Source organism: Musca domestica, unplaced genomic scaffold, assembly GCF_030504385.1.
Source record: "Musca domestica strain aabys unplaced genomic scaffold, Musca_domestica.polishedcontigs.V.1.1 29, whole genome shotgun sequence".
NCBI lineage: Eukaryota > Metazoa > Arthropoda > Insecta > Diptera > Muscidae > Musca > Musca domestica.
The window spans coordinates 247,787-260,496 of record NW_026712296.1 but is presented as its reverse complement, the minus strand read 5'-3'; positions in this window follow the sequence as shown (position 1 = coordinate 260,496).

The following is a 12,710-nucleotide window of genomic DNA, read 5'->3' as shown; positions in this document are numbered from 1 at the left end:
TGTAAGTTGGTTTTTATAAATTTATAAAATTGAAAGGATATTTTATTCTTTCTAAATACCTAAGTTACCAAAATTTGTCGAAATAAGTGACGCACATTTTGTAGAACTAAATGTAACCCATTGTACTGTATCAAATTTAAAACTCTATCGTAAATATTGGGAAGTATAGAGCAAAATATTTAAGGCCCTTTTTGTATGGTTAAGGCTATATATAATGGAAAAAATTAGCTTGGTAACCCAAAACCCTTTTTGGGATTATCCACTTAGAACTTTCCAACCCCCAGATTGGCTGTTGCGCAATGTCGTTACTCGCTATTGCATAAAACGGTACCTGTGACTTAAGTATGTATCTGAAACATTTCAGATGATTTTTCGGAGGATATGAATCCTTTTTCTACTAAATTTTAAATTCACTCTACCATTTCGTATAGACCGCATATTGTTGTGCCTCTTTATCTTCGGTATTTCACTGATTGCAGTCCCAATGAATTTTGCATTTTAAGTTCCCATTGCACGGATTATAGGTTGGCATTTTGATATGAACCCGATACAACTGTGTTGGTCATTTTTATTTGTTTGAATGTGTTCGCATCTTCCAGTTGAAGAACGATGTAGGACCAGTGGTTGGAAAGCTAGATGCCAATTCTATTCATTAATATAATAATATTAAATAGAATTTAAAATAATAAAAAATAAATGATATTAAGTCAATTATAGATCATGAAATTATTTCCGGTTTCATCTTAACTCAATTGAACTGTTCAAAAAGTGAAGTTGTACAAAGATGTACACAAAGTTGTATCGTTTGTGGCCGAAACATACAACTTGTTTGTATTGTTGTAACATAACATTCTTCTATATCATGGTACAATAATGCAGCTAACAGCAGGTGTTGTTGTACAACAAACGTAACAACAACCACACACAAATTTGTTTTTGTACGTAATACAAGAGTCAGAGTTATATGTCCAAAAATGTAAACAAAAAATATTAATTTTTAATAAATGATATTAATTTCGAAAACGTTATTCTTTAGAATTTCGATTATTAAATTTAAAATGCAGGAAAGTAGTTCTTTAAATATTTAATTTAATGCTTTCATAATATTCCCCTGAATGTACAATTGTTAGCTGTATGCCCTAATCTCTCAACACTTCTAGCAATCGCTAGAAAATCGTGGACAAAGCAACATCCCTTTCAAATTGAAAGCAAACTGCATACACACATGAAGTATTCTACATTTTGCAATTTTAGGAAACATGAAATATACGAATATATTGCTTAATGGGATGTCACTCTTTTATAGCCGTGAAAAACGTTTTCGCACCATCGCCCTTGGCGTTTTGTTAAGTATAATAGCAAATTTTTCTTTATTATTAGGAAATGTGTTTTCATTGCCCTGCAGTGAAATATTATATCAAAAAAGGGAATACCTAGTGTATATCAAGAAATGGAACTAAATCACAAAACGTCATATCAGATTTGCCACTAGTGTTACTATCGAGTCAAATCAGCTACTTCCAATAATTCCACCACATTAATCGGTACTACACTTCAATGTAACCCGCCTGCAATTTCAGTTCTCAAAAAATCGAGTCAATTTAATAAAGTTAATCAAGTTGAAAAAAAGCGTTTGTAAACGATAAATAAATAAAATATTGATTACTTTTTATACCCTACACCGCATAGTGGTAAGGGTATTATGTCTTTCTGCATTTGTTTGTAACATGGAGAAGGAAACGAGATAGACCCATAGTTCCTTTTGATGATCGGCATAGAATCACATTTAAAGTCGATTTATGCATGTCCGCATTTATTGCCCTATCCAAATGAAATTTTGCACAAATCATTTGTTTGGCCCAAGGACGAATCCTATTAAAATTGGTGAGCATCGGTTCAGATTTAGATATAGCTCCCATATATATCTTCTTCCGATTTCGTGTTAATTGTGTACCAAATGGCCAATATAAGAACAAATGGTCTGATTTTTTTCACATCAAACAAAATTTAGGCTAGAAGCAAGTACATGAAATTTGATAAAAATCGGTTCAGATACAGCTATAGCTCCCATTCGTCCGATTTAGTCTTTAAGTCCCTCGAATTCCTAATACGCATCCCACAACCGTGATTTTTGGTACCATATATGAAATACAGCTCAGAAATGCCTTTGCAAAATTTTATTGAAATCGGTTTAGATTTGAATATAGCTTCCATATATATCTTCGGTCGATTTCGAGTTAATTTAGCACCAAATGTCCAAAAGCAGTACAAATTACCTATATTTTGATAGTACATCCAGAAGCAAGTACATTAAATCTAGTCAAAATCTGTTCAGATATAGCTATAGCCCTCATATCATCATCCGATTTGGTGTTTTATCACCTCAAATTCCTAAAATGCACGATACAAGAATAATATTTGGTACCAAATATCAGATGTAGTCAAGAATTAGCTGTTTTCAATTTTATAAAGATCGCTTCAGATTTGGATATAGCTCACATATATAGCATTATCCGATTTCAGATATATTGTGAACCAATTGGCTAATATTAGCCCAAAATGGTCTAAAACCAACCGAATTTAACCTAGAAGCTAATATTTTAAATTTGCTCCCATATACACTGGTGGCCAAAACTAAAGCAACTTAAATCGCACAGACAATAAATGTACTGTAACTTTTACAAAAATAAACAAATCGTAATTATTTTTCCAGTTTTAAATGAGTGGTTTAATTCACTTTTAAGAAACTAAAAATAAAAATACAAAAAAAATTTTGAACGAAAAATAATATGTGGAAAACTAAAATGATCCAATTTTTGCTTGGTCAAAACTAAAGAAACTTTTGATTTTTTATTTTAAAATAATTAAATTTTGGCTAGTAGTCGATAGCATAACCATTATTTTTAATAGCAGCTGCACACCTACGAGGCATTGAATCTATAACACGCTCAATTTCATCCTTGGGTGGGCTTTCCCAGGCACCCCGAATTCTTTAGAAAATGTTGTGCTTATTTATTTCCGAATCTCTCTTGATCTTCCTATCTACGATACTCCAAAGGTTTTCTAAGGAGTTTAGGTCAGGTGATTGTGCCGGCCATAACAAAACATGAATTTTTGACTCCCGCAACCAATATTTGACAAGTTTTGATACAAGTTTGGGATCATTGTCATGCTGAAACACCCAAACCAGCCGAATATTTTACTCAGCGTAAGGGAACAACGTGATGTCCAACACATCTTTGTAAACAAACCGATCCACAACCTCCTTTATTTTATGGATAGGCACAAGTCCATAGAAAGAAAAACAGCGCCACGCCATTTTTCACCCTCCCTCTTGCTTCACTTTACCTTTGCAACACTGCGGCTTGAGTCCTTCATTTTTTGGTCTTCTCACCGTAAAATTTTTCACGTCTGAGCCTTTAATATTTAACGTAGGATCATCCCAGAAATAATGTTTTTTCCATTGAGCTTGATTCCACTTAATATTATCGTTTCCGAAAGCCTTTTTGATTTTTTCAGATATAAATGGTTTTTTGATGTCTTACGGGCATGCAGACCAGCTGCCACTACTCGTCTACGCACTGATCTCGAGCTTATATCCAATGATTGCTCTCTCACCAATCCAGTTGAACTCTAAAATAGTTGTTTTTTATTTCTCTCACAATTTGTGGATCAGTACGGACTGAAGTTTTTCACGGCCTTCATCCGTTATGGACTGTTACTACTGATCCAGTTTCAAAAAACCGACTTAGTACATACATACAGAAATAGTACATACAGAAATAATTATGAAATCACATAAATATTTATGAATTATTTCTCGGAAATCATTTTCTGTGATATGTTGTTTTGATAGTCACTGATAATTTGCTGTTTTATTCAGGTACTGTATTTGCTTCTAGCCATTTGTAAAATCTTTTTGGGCAGTACTTAAAAAACGAAAAGAAAAACACATACTGTTGTAAAAAACTTCTCAAAAATGATTTATGACAAGCGAAATTGTCGAAGGAAGCAAAAAGCGATAAATATCACAGTAAAAACAACTGAAATTGCAGCGGTTATATGAATGTACAACAGAGTTTCTTTTGTTTTGTCCAAGCCAAAATCGGGTTAATTGACTTTACCAAACATTATTTTTTATATAAAAATGAATTTTGGTTTTATGTTTTTAAAATGTGAATAAAGTACCTAATTTAAAACAAGAAAAATTTTCTCATTTTCTTAATTTTTGAAAAGTTACAGGGCATTCATTCTCCTTGTAATTTCAGTTGCTTTAGTTTTGGCCACCAGTGTATATTTCATGCGATTTGGTGTTTGAATCAGGTGTAGGGTATCATATAGTTGGTCCCGCCCGGATTTTGACCTTTCCTTACTGTTTTATTTATGGCTATCCTCTTCTGAAATGATATTATTCGTAAAGTTACACTTACACAATATATACTAAAATCTATAAATAACAGTTTTGTTCCTTGTCGCTATATACCCCCAAAAAGGCTATACATCATATTAGAATTCAAAAAGAAAAACAAAACACTACGAATGTACATTTGAAAAAGTAAGTCAAAATGGAAAAAATCATGCAAAATACAACGTTACAATTGTACATTTCAAAAGTGAAAATGAAAATGATCAAACTTCACATTTTACCGCGACTTGTTTTGGATTTTATCCTTTTTCGCCAAAAGACAATTCGGAATTTGTCTGAATCGTTAAAATCATAAGCGTAGTAACTAACACAACCTTTAAAAATTTTTTAGCGATAAAATGCTATAGAATTTTGCAATGGTTCAAAGCTTAAAACTATATTTTCATGTTGCCATTATATTGTTTAAGTGCCGTTAAAAATGAATATAATTTTTTGTGTATTCTTTGTGAATTAAAAAAAATGTTAATTTTTTATACCCTCCACCATACTATGGAGGGTATATTAATTTTGTCATTCCGTTTGTAACTCCTCGAAATATTCATGTCAGACCCAACAAAGTATATATATTCTTGATCAGCGTAAAATTCTAAGACGATTTAGCCATGTCCGTCTGTCTGTCTGTGTGTCTGTTGTAATCACGCTATCTTTCGAACAAATTGAGATAGAAGGCTAAAATTTTGCACACATGTATTTTTTCCCAGTAGGCAGGTTAAGTTCGTGAATGGGCCATGTAGGTCCAAGTTATCATATAGCCCCCATATAACGGTACCTCCCGATATTCGGTATTTTGATGATTTTAGCGACATTATTCACCGGAATTATTTCAAATTTGGCATTTGAAGTTTGTAATGGATGCTACAGCCTAAGACAGAAAATTATCTGTGCAGGTCCACGTCTTCCTGTAGCCCCCATATAACGGTACCACCGATATTCGGTTTTTTGATGATTTTAGCGACATTGTTTTCCGAAATCGTTTCAAATTTGGTATTTGAAGTTCGTAATGGATACTACATCCTAAATCAAAAAATGAGCCATGTAGGTCCACGTCTTCATATAGCCCCCATATAACGGTACCCCCCGATATTTGGTATTTTAATGATTTTAGCGACATTATTTACAGGGATTGTTTCAAATTTCGTATGTGAAGTTCGTAATGGATACTTCAGCCCATGCCAGAAAATTGTCTGTGCAGGTCCACGTCTTCGTATAGCCCCCATATAACGGTACCCCCCATATTCGGTATTTTGACGATTTTAGCTACATTATAAACAGATTTTTCTTCAAGTTTCGCATTTAAATATTGTAATAATTTATGACAAAAGTTGCCTATGCAGGCCCACGTCGTCGTATAAGCATTCGGTATTTTTAAGATTTTAACAGAATTTTTAACGGGTTTTATTTTTTGGAAATTGCCAAATTTGTACCAAATGGTGGAGGGTATTAAAAGTTCGGCACGGCCGAACTTACAGCTTTTTTACTTGTTAATTTGTACTTTTTCCGCAATTCCAATTGCGGTAATTCTCCATTTCTTTACTTTACCATATCAATATGAGTGTATGTGTGTGACACCATGTGTAGAGAAGTAGGAAGATTTTTAAAATGACTTCACATTTGCATTGCTCACTGGCTAAACAACACACCATCCGATCAGGTTTGCCAACTATACACATATGTATGCATAACCTACAATATATGTAACAACACTTCATAAAGTTGAAATAGAATGCATGTGTAATTTTATATGTATATATTTACCAGGAATATATACAAATATACAGTTAAAAAAATTGCATAAACTATATTATGTCGCAATGTAAAAAGTGAAATCATTACTTACATAAAATAGCTAAATTGATATTTCCATATAATATAAATTCTTACCTTGCTTTAAAATTGCATTAAACAATTTTTGAATAATCAATCACGAAATCACGAAAAGAATTCACTTTGCTCATTCCATTTTATAGATTTTGAACAACTTACACATTCAACAACATTGTGCTTGCAAAATTCAGACAAGATATAAATATATGTTGACACTAATGAAGACAGAAAACAAAAGACCAGCAGTCTTTTACCACAATCCAGTGCAAGCGTAGAGCAATAAAACCCTAAAATTTAACCACTAAGTAAATTTCTATTAACGTATAAATGAGAGAATTTAACGAATTATTTACTCTTTAACACACTAATAGGATTTTCACCTTAAATCTCCAAAAATTATTTTGCAGTGAAAAAACTATAATCCTTGTGGGATTTGAACTCGAGTTTTCCGGTCCTCAAGCTAAGGCGCTAGCTCTGAGCTACCACAACACGAGTTTTCGGCTTAGCAATATGTACTTTTGTGTCCCAAACAACCAACATTCATATTTTTACGACAGTGATAACGAGATTCATTTGTTATTGTAATGTTCATAATCGTTTTTATTATAAAAGAAGGATCATATCGACTTTTAATTTGGAATGTGAGCTTTATAATTTTTTATCAAAATCTTACTGGGAAAATTTATTCTGTACATAGAATAAAAATATCAAGCAGACCTATTATTTGTATACGAAAACTAAGAATGTAAGGGGAGCATAAATGATAAAATAATTCACGTACTGCCAATTATCTGGAAATTCCTCTAGTGCATTTATTTTTATGTAGATACAAATAACAAAGACAGAAATGTGTTTATGAAAAACAAATATTGCTGGAAACAAATTGCCTTGTATAAATGCAACAATCCAATCATTCAAACTTAATGCAAGTAAATTAACCTAGTCTAAATCAGAAGATCTCAAAAGCAATGAATTTTCAACAAATTGCCACACATTTGCCACTTCAAATTTCTCATAAAAACAAGAGCACAGTTACAGATAACAAATTATCTAAAGTACTCTTACCCCATCTATATTATGAACAAAAAAAACTCAATTTGAGATTATGGAATATTAAAGCTTTCACTCATTTCATTTTAGGGGAATTTAACTTCGAATTGTGCGGCCGAACGCCCTCTAACACAATAAATTTTTTCGAAGATAAGCGGTGAGAGCATTTCGTTGTCTATATATTCATTAGTCTATATCTTTGTACACTGGTGGCCAAAACTAAAGCAACTAAAACCGCAAAGACAATAAATGCCATATAACCTTTACAAAAATAAACAAATCGAAATTATTTTCCCAGCTTTAAAAAATATAAATTTGAATGAAAAATAATATATGGAAAACTAAAATAACCCAATTTTTGCTTGGTCAAAACTAAGGCAACTTTTTGATTTTTTATTTTAAAATAATTACATTTTGGGTAGAAGTCGATAGCATCACCATTATTTTAGATAGCAGCTGCTCACCTACAAGGCATTGAATCTATAATACGCCCAATTTAATCCTTGGATATGTTTCCGAATCTCTCTTGATCTTCCTATCTACGATACTCCAAAGGTTTTCTTAGGAGTTTAGGTCAGGTGATTGTGCCGACCATAACAAAACATGAATTTTTGACTCCCACAACCAATCTTTGACAAGTTTTGATGCATGTTTGGGATCATTGTCATGCTAAAACACCCAAAGAAGCCAAAGAATTTCCTCAGCGAAAGGAAACAACGTGATGTCCAACACATATTTGTAAACAAATCGATCCATAACTTCCTTTGTTTCATGTATTGGCCCAAGTCCCTAGAAAGAAAAACAGCGCCACACCATTTTTGACCCTCCCTCATACTTTACTGTATCCTTGCAACACTGCGGCTTAAGTCTTTTTTTTTTTGGTCTTCTCACCTTTAATATTAAACGTAGGCTCAACCCAGAATAAAATGTTTTCTACTGAGCTGGATTCTAATTTCCGATTTTTAAGGCTTTTCGATTTTTTAGATATAAATGGCTTTTTTGATGGCTTACGATGGCATGTAGAACAGCTGCAACTACTCGTCTACGTACTGATCTCGAGCTTATATCCAATGATAGCTCTCTCACCAATTCAGTTGGACTCTTAAATGGTTGTTTTTTTTATATTCCTTTAAAATTTTTTTATCAGTACGGGCTGAAGTTTTTCACAGCCTTCATCCGTTATAGACTCGACTTAGTATACGCGAAATCACAGAAATATGAACTAATTCTCGGAAATCATTTTCTGCGATAGCTTCTTTTTATCGTCGCTGATAATTTGCTGTTTTATTCATGTAATGTATTTGCTTCTATCCATTTTTAAACTTTTTTTTTGGGCAGTACTATTTTCATAATTTTTAAAAAAGTTACAGAGCATTCATTCTCCTTGTAATTTCAGTTGCTTTAGTTTTGCCTACCAGTGTATAGACTAATAGCCTGTTCAGCAAGCTTAGAAATAGAATTTTTTGTTTTCGTACGTACGGAAAAAAAAGCAATTGCTTGTCTGTGAACAGGCTATAAGCGTACCTATACAGAACAGCGCGACATCTGTTAGGGAATAATATCAAAATAACATGTCTAAACTAAATTAAAAATATGTAATTGGCTTTGTTAGACACTTATTTAAACAGGTATACATTTGTATAATAGATGTCGCCAACGCCCAGAAAGCATTAAGAAGATTGTTTTTGAAAAAAATCAATTTGCTGAGTCTTCTTCGAGCCCCTTTGGCAATCAAAAAATTATCAGTTCATTTATACGATGAGTAAAAAAGTTGAATTTAATATAAAATAATAAAATGTATGGGAATCGAGGGCTGTAAAATGTGATTATTTCTTCTGTTATTTATTAGCGTATTGCGATCAGAAGATTGAAAAATTATTAGACTTAAAAAGATCATGCAGCTGTTTGAAAAGTGATCATAATAATGTATTTATGTACCCTCCACCACAGTATAGAATGTATATTAAGTTTGTTATTCCGTTTGTAACACCTCGAACACCCTTCTGTGGAAATCACTCTAGCTTCCGAACGAATTGTAGTAGGTTGTAAATTTTACTCAAATGTATATTATGTCTGCAGGACTTTTGGTATTGCAAATGGGTAATGTGGGTCCAAGTTTTGGTATAGCACCCATATAATTGTACCTCCCTAATTTTGGTGATTTAAGCGACATTATTCACCGGAATTGTTTCAAATTTGGTGGACACTACAGTCTAAGACAGAAATCATGGTAGAACTAAGATGGTATACTCTTGCACTCGTATGTTTACAATTTTTTTTTCAAAATTATTCATTTGACAACATCTCATTGTCAAGATGTTTATTTATAAATCCATTGTTCATGCACAAATCAGAGATGGAAACCTGCTTTCTATGCAGTAAAATTTGACGAGGTAAATTACCGAAAATGCAAAGATGGAAATGCTTATTTGAAACGGCTTTACCTTCTTAATTTTACCATGACAAAAATGTTTTCTGTGTAGGTCCACGGCTTCGTATAGGCCCCATATATTCGGCATTTTTATGATTTTAGCGACATTATTCACAGGAATTGTTTCAAATTCGGTATTTGAAGTTCGTAATGGATACTACATCCTATACTACAGAGAATTGTCTGGGAAGGTCCGCTTTTTGGTATAGCCAAATATAATAGTTCCTCCCTATATTCGGTATTTTGATGATGCAGATCCAGAATTTTACGCCGATCATGATTATATTTACTTTGTATGTCTAAAATTATTATTTCGATGAGTTACAGACGGAATGACGAACTTAATATACTAGCCCTAGAACAAAAGTTTACTGTTCTGTTTTATTTAATATAATAATGACATTTATTCTAAAACTATCCAAATCTCTATGCAAAAACTAAACTCGTACAGCTTACATTTATACGGCAACCCTGTTTCAAACTGCTTCCAACTTCACGCGATTGTTGGAAAATGTATTTGGTGAAGTCTAAAAGCTAATTATAACAAATGGGAAGATAACGAGGACAAACTACTTTTGAAGTGTGATTTTTAGTAATTAAACATTACAAAAACCATAAATTGCTAAATGACATATCTGAGATTGTTAATAGAAGCTGATCTACAGTTCAGTACATCATACAACGGTTCAAAACAGATGGATATGTAGAAAATAAGTCAAAAACCGCAAATAATAAAATATTTACCCTGAGTGATGAGAAGTATATTTTACGGCAGATCAAAAAGGATCCATTTTTGCATGCACCGAAACTCGCAAAAATAGTTGAAAAGGATTTGGGAAAAGTAAGTTGCCCTCAAACAATAATAACTATACTGCATAAGTCGAATTACAATGGAAGAAGAGCTATACATATGTAAACCTCTAATCAGCAAGCGAAATCAAGAAGTAAGATTGCGATCCAAGCCATGAGCACATATCAAAAGATTTTTCATTTTGGAAGAATGTGCTGTTCACGATGAGGGCAAATTCAACCTTTTTGGTTGAAATGACAGATCTTATGTATGGAGAAAGGCAAATGAAACGCTCCTTGTCAAAAATATGAAGCCTTCAGCGAAGCACGATGGTCTGGACCTGGTGTATTGCATTTTATCGAGGGTATTTTGGATCAAACTATGTACCTTAACATTTTGAAAGAAAGTTTGCAACTCTGTAAGGAAAAGCTCGGCCTTGGCGAAGATTATTATTTTTATCAAGACCATGACCTGAAACACAAGGCTTAAAAAGTGCGGTCATGGCTGCTATATTATTATCCCCACGTCATAGATATACCAGCCCAGAGTCCACGCATAAACCTCATAGAGAATTTATGGAACTATCTCGATGGAAAAGATCCCCACGTCATGGATATACCAGCCCAGATTCCAGACAGAGAATTTATGAAGCTATCCCTATGGAAAAATCCGCCAGCATACCATATCTTGCAAAGAAGATTTGATGAAAGCTTTCTTGGAAGAATGCACAAAATTTAACCTAGCTTTTGCGAAAAATTGTTAAAAGTATGCCAAATAGACTACAAATGGTAAAAAAGAAAAGTAAAGCATACAAAATATTAATATCTAGAAATACTTTAAATTATACTAAGTGTACGAGTTTGGATTTGGCATTGAAATGTGATCCCTTTAAAGATTTATTTACTTTTACTTTAAATGAATTAAAATGTTAGTTTTTTTTTAATTTTTAAATTACTTATATATGCTCTGTTCTAGAACCTGCAAGAATCTGCTAGTTTTTCAGTTTTTTTTTTTCGATATCATAAAGAAAAATCATTTATCGCAGTAAAACGTTTTACATTCTTGCGTTTCTGGAACAGAGCAGTAGTGTACTGTGTACTAGTAAGCATGGTACAATAATATCAAGGTAGGGCTATGATACCATATGATTTTAATTTTTTTATTTTCTTGGCTTAATAGGTCATCTTTATTTGTTTATGTATGTGTTTTCTTTTCAATAACAAAACAATTGTTCAGAAAACATTCAAATTCGGGTTTTTTAAAAATGTTTATTTCAACGTATGCTTCGACAAAAATCTAGAGTTTTTGTAGCGAAATAATCCTTTAGAGATATATAGTACATGATTTTGAAAAGAAGTGTTGACCTTTCATTCAGTTATCGCGGTTTTCAGTTATTTATTCAAAATAAATGCAACAAGTTGTTTCATTTTTTATTGTTTTGATACTAATTCTGGCATTACAAGCCAAACAGGTAGATCTCTATAGTTGCAATTTTTTCAAAGTTGGCCTACCTTCTCTTCATTGTACCATGCTAGTAAGTGTATTTTTTTTAAATTTTAATTTTGGGAAGTTATAAGAAAAATATTTTTTTTAGCTGTACGAGTTTCGCTTGGAGCTACTGTATTTTATTGTCTGTGTTGGTTAGTTCTTCGCCATTTATTTTATTTTTTTAATTCATTCATCAAAATACAATTTTTCTACAATTAGCTGCTGACTGACTAAAAACGCTAACAAAATATTTCATTGACAACACCGAAATCGAAAAGGGAAGAAAAAATTTCCCTCTTCTGTCAATGACAACCAAAGCGCCACCAAACGAATTTCCCCTGATACTAACAGCAGCGGTGCTCAAAACCGTGTTCTAGAACATGAAGAGAAAAAAGAGATAATTTAAGAGAAAATTAAAATTCTGTTTTTCTTTATATTTTACGGTTCTATTTAATTGTTTTTAAACACGAATGTTTGCCAAAATAATTTATAAAACAAATGGATAAAAAATATTTGTATAAATAATGACTTAACACTGTTTTGTTCTTGATTTAAATAAGCAAAGAGAAATTTGACTGAAAAGAGATATTTCTTCTTGAGCACCCCTGTAACAGAAACAATTGCCGAGAGAAAGCCACAAAGAGAGCGAGAGCTAAAGGCCAAGTCAATGAATCAACGAATGGATAAAAACCGTTGGAAAA